Source organism: Apium graveolens, chromosome 10, assembly GCF_009905375.1.
Source record: "Apium graveolens cultivar Ventura chromosome 10, ASM990537v1, whole genome shotgun sequence".
Lineage (NCBI taxonomy): Eukaryota > Viridiplantae > Streptophyta > Magnoliopsida > Apiales > Apiaceae > Apium > Apium graveolens.
The window spans coordinates 46211303-46217302 of record NC_133656.1 but is presented as its reverse complement, the minus strand read 5'-3'; positions in this window follow the sequence as shown (position 1 = coordinate 46217302).

Here is a 6000-nt window from a genome sequence, read left to right as displayed (position 1 = left end):
CTACCAGACATCTTCAAAAGAGATAGAAGCTGAATAGACACCAATTATGTTGAGACCCTATGTGTCTATAGAATTTGACAACATAAAGGTTTAATGTGAAAGTTATCTATCGTGATTACACAGGGCAAGTAAGATGGTTAAAATTACCTACGAATCATGCATAACAATTATACATGAACCTATGCTAGCATGGTAAGTTCTAAACCTCTATATTCACTATCGCTTCAATAGAGATTAACAAGCTATTTTATATGTTAGTTACGAACATAAGACGAATAAGCACAACCAATAATAGGATATCAATCAATCACCATACACCAAGATATTGAACAAATTAACAATAAAAATCCATAAGTAAATCCGTCAGAAACCCACGATAACGATTAGTTCATAACCGAACTCATCATCACCATGGGTTCCAATGAAAACATGATAATAAACAATATAAGAGTATTAGGGTTCAAAGATAAATCAAAAATAAGCATCTAAGTATCAACTGTACTAAAGAAAACAAAAGTCTTCTTCTCTGTAGCCGTCTTGTGCTCTCTAGGTCTTCTTATTACTCTCCTCTCGCTCCTTGTTGTTAAAAACGTCTTTTTATCACTATATATAAGCCCCTAGTGGACTTGAACTCTCAAAATCATTAAGTTCTACTAACATTAAGATTCTGGGGCAAAAAGGGCGGGGCGGCCGTGTTCAAATCAGCGCGGGCGTGCTGTTTTTTTGCCAGAAAGGCGGGGCGACCGCGCTATTTTTGGGGGCGGCCGCGCCTGACTTCTGGATTTTTCTGTTGATTCTTATTTTGGTCGTATCTTGAGTTATGCTCATCAAAATTAGGCGATTCAACTGCCCACACAAAGCTAAGGATATTCTATACAACTTGAGAATGGCCTAGGCTTCCATTTCTGACCTCTTTTCAGCATATTTTCATGAAAAGCTCCTTTCTTCATTTAACTGATGCCTGAAATACAATAACACAAAAACATATCAAAAATACCAACAACTAGAGTCCAAAACACCAACTTAAGCTTGTAATGAAGCATTCCAAGTAGATATAAAATCCACTTATCAAAGTTCCAGAATAACTTGCTTCATTGGTTCCTTGTTCTTTTTCTCAATACTTGAGACAGATAAAGTCTCGATCTCTAGTTCATCATCAGATGACTTGTTGTCATTAACAACTAGTGCACTTGTTCCATCAACAATGTGCCCATGACCTGTTCTTAAGGATTTTTTTGAATCATTTTCGGTTCATATGTTTTTAAAATCCTATATAGAACCTTCAGTGTTATCCTGCTCAAGTCTCTTCCTTCTCTTATGGCTGATATTTTCTGTTAAAGAAGGTCAGGAAGGGTAAGCAAAAGCTTTAAGTTAACCTCCTCAGCTTCATAGTACTTTTCATGAAGCTGCAAGTCAACAGTCAGCTTGTTGAATTTTTCAAACACATCAGTAACACTCTCCTTTGGTTTTCCCATAAAACCCTCATACAGAGATACCAATATTCTCCTTTGATTTGACCTAACTTCCTCTGTAAATTCACACAGTATCTCAATCTTGTCCCAGATTTGCTTGGCTGTGTCACAGTTGACAATATTGTTGTACATAACATTGTCAAGTGACTCTATCAAAATTAATTATAGACCACTGTCAAGAGAGACTTTTTCTTTCTCAGTTTCTGTGTATTTTGAAGGATCTTTAGGACCATAATGAGCTGGGATGACAATGTCTCCATCTATAGACTCTTCAATCCTTTCCATATGAGTAAATGTTCCATTCTTGAGAATTTGGATGTACAAGAGGTTGGCCATCCTTAAAAACAACATCATCTTTTTCTTCCATAATGTGTAGTTGATTTTATCAAAGGCTGGTATCTTTATACTGCTTATCTTTTATGTATTCATTCTTCTAAGATCTTCATATGTTTACTTTCAAATTTTTCTTTGATGCCACTTGTTAGATATTGATTACAACATAGAGGGGGTGAATGTGTTTTGGATATTTCTAGCCCTTTTCAAACTTTTATGGATGTATGAATACAGCAGATAAGAGATGCAGTTATATTATGTTAGCAAAAATAAAACAGGAAATGCAATATTTCAAAACTGACTTATTAAAATCAAGTTATGTCTTGCTATAAATCATGGGTTCTTTGTAAGTAAAGAATTCAACTTCTATCTTGAGAGAGTACAAGAAAATCTAGATCTGTTTGTTACACTTTAAAACAAAGGACTAATGTTTACGTTATAGATTAGTAAACACGGGTTTACACAGCATGCAATAAGATGTACTAAATTCTACTCTAAGTTATCTCTAAAGCTTTTCATTTTTGGATTATTGAATTCTTGCAAATCTTGTAGGTCTGTGGCCTTCTTTTGTTAGTTAATCTTGGCCCTTGATCTTGCACTCTTCAAGCTGCTTTTATAGACTTTTCAATCTAAGTTATTAGATTGTTTGTTAATTGATAATCTTGAATCTATAACTTGTTTGCATTCTGTACTTGAGGTTCATATCGAGATCTCCAGTTAATTGTATAGAGAACTGACATCTTGATAAGTCTATATAATGGCTTATCGGGATCTCTTAGTTCTCTATAAGTGTCTTTGACTTGTCGAGGTCTCTGAGTTCTCTAAAAGTGAACTTGGCTTATCGAGGTCACCAAAACTCTGCATGTAGAAATGACTTGTCGATATCTCTGAGATCTCTATATGCATTTTGACTTGTTAATATCTTTGAGATCTCTAATGCGAATTTGACTTGTCGATATCTCCAATATTCATATCTTCATTTTGACTTGTCGGTATCTCTGAGTTCTCTATATGCAGAAATGGCTTGTCGATATCTCAGAGTTCTCTATATACATTTTGACTTGAAGATATCTCTAATATCTCTAATGATAATTTGACTTATCGATATCTCCAATCTTCACAACTTCATTTGACTTGTCGATATCTCTGAGACTTCTCTATAAGCCATTTTGGACTTCTCGATAAGTCATTCTGGAGTTCTCGAATGGCTTCTCTATATGACTTAATCTGTGACTTGAAGATATCTTGTCTTAGAACATTTTTCCTAAAACGGATCTTGTTGATCTTCTTCTAAAGTTTATTCTTAGGCTTGATACCGTTCACGGAAAAGACTCAATTCTGATCTTTTACATTATTACAAGCTCAAGTAATACAATACAGAGTACAAATTTAGACTATCATACAACTAAATCTTAGGGTTGTCAATGTAACTTAGTCTTGGTATAATACAGGCATGTCTTGCACAACAATTCTGATTTCAGGTTTTATATATATATATAATTAATCAAGTCTCACTTAATTAACTTAATAATTAAATTTTAATTAATAATAATCAAATATTTAAATTCATAATTTAAATAACACTCCATTTTAAACGTTCTTTGTGTGTAACACTTTAGGTTATTATTACGTTGGCAATAATTTTTTTTCTAATAATAAAATTATAAATAATGAGTGGCATCTAATAATACATCATTGCTACCCAAGTAATAATAATAATTGATGATTCAATTAAACATTTCATGAATAATGTACAATGTAATATAATCTCTTTAGCCTTGTATTATATACCAACCTCGAGGCGTGCATAGTGTCACCCTCTATTAACGTTTAATCCTTGTTTCTTTGATCAATGAGTAAGTATTAAATAAATCAGTATTTGAGCACTGCCATGCATTTTATAGTCTTACTCAATCAAGATGCCATTAACAGACTCCTTAATATAGAAGGGCTAAATCTCATCTAGATCATTCATATTTCTCATACGATTCATAATATACCCAATGTCTACTTTTATTAATACCCGGTCAATGATAACTTTCATAGTATCAAAGCATATTAATTCTCGTAAATAAATATAATGACTTTAGGTGTAAGGATCAATAAATCATTATCACTGTGAGATTAATTTATGACACTATAAACATGTAGTATGTCACAACGGTCTAATCCAGCACCATGTATCTAATACATGTGCCTGTGTTGACTTTAGTATCACCATACCTATAATCAATGAGATGTGATCATCAGTCAACAAACACACTAGTCTCAACGTATTTATTATCGTCCCTTAACAATATTACTTGACTAGGGACCTTTAGGAATATTAATACAATTCTCATAATCTCATTTCTAAGTGACGTACTTAGAGATATAGATTTACATGTCATATTCCAAGGACATTTATTAATCTAACATTTTATCGCAGAAAATAAAGATATAATAAATTACTAAAGAATAATCCAAACAAAAATAATTACTAATCCAAATGCCTCATGACATAAACATAATAGTGTTATTTCTAGGGCACACACCTAACATGTAATAACCCCAATTTTTGGAAATAATTGAAACCCTGATAAATAGTAACTTTTTGCTGATGATGCTGAATAAGGAAAATTATCAGACCACACTATATAGGAGTACTGTTATGGAAATTCTGAGATCGTATTAGTATTCCATAAAGTAAATAAGTGTATGTAAAGCTCGTCGGAATTCGGATTCGAACACTTTTATTTTTCCCAAAAATCCACCAGATACCGAAAAGATTAAGTATAAGGTAACATAATTAAAAGGATTTTTATTTAAGGATTATAGAAGAGGATCATTAAAGGAATATAAGATATCAATAAAGGTTCAGGGAAGCCCAAGTAATAAGATCTCAGATATGATCCCTCAACCGATTAACAAGAACGAGAGTTAAGCGAACCATAAAATAGATACGCAACCAAGAGACAAGCTTGTTCAAGAAGCAAAGAGGCTATGACATCATCAAACCATGGGATTTTGACAAGTAGCAACTAGGTGATGCAATGATGGTGATATAGGCAAGGTTAGTTAGATATTTTGTGAGATTCATTTGTAGCCAAGTTTATTAACCTTGGTTTAAACTAAGGTTAATCTTCACCAAAGCAACAAAAACCAAACAAATCATTTAATCAAATTAGAAACATTTTCGCTTCACTTCTTCTTCCCTTGCTCTCGGCCAAGACCAGAGCAGCGACTTCAAATTGCCATATCTCCTTAATACTCACTCAAATATTATGTTCTATAGCTCTTTGGAAAGGTATCGAGATGGCCTACAACTCTTGGTCACAAGTCTCATCCAAATAATCATGTTAAGATCCTCATTTGTACAGTTCTTTCAATCGGACTTTTAGAAACTTCAAAATCTAATTTTGTGTTTTCTTGATTGCTTGTGAGATCCAAGCTTGTATAAAGATTGATCAAGGTTTTAAGGCTCCCTAGAAACTTTTCACTCATAAATCAAGGTATAAAAACTTCTTGACCTTTAGTACTAAGCTTGATTGTTTGAGTTTTTACATGAATTGGTAAATGTATAGTTAGATCCACGCGTAGTAGTGATTTTTGTGAAGTTGTGTTGATTTTGAATGGTGGATTTGTAGTTGATTGAATGAGTTGGTAAAACCTTAGAGTGTGGACTGATTTTGCAGTTGTTTAAGTTTTATTTGTTGTGTTATTGATTGTTGGAGGATGGGAGTGAATTGATGAGGATTTAAAGTGGTAATTATTTTGGAAATCGCGTAAACATAGCCGTCGTAATGCCCGATTTACCTGATACTGTTTTTGTACTTAGCTTCAGGACCCGTGAACTCACTGTAAGATTCTAACCTTTTCCATTTTTAGCTAGGTCATGTCACAAGCTTTGTTTTGATATGTGGTTCGCTTAGATACGATGTACGATTTAGGAAAAACGACCATTTTAAGTTTCGGCGTTTCGTGAACGAACCTTACCCCTCGCTTAACTTTGAAACCTTGTTTAAGGCCCTTAAAAAACTAATTGGAGTACGAAACAGTAATGTAAGGTTAATTAGTCAGTTGGAAGAATTCTTGCAAAAGTGTCGCTTAAAAAGTTAATTGGTTAATTTTATAAAAATGGTGGAGCCGAGGGTACTCGAGCGACTTATAAAATTTGTTAAGCACAAAAGCGAACGTTAGGGTGTAAGTGGATAAA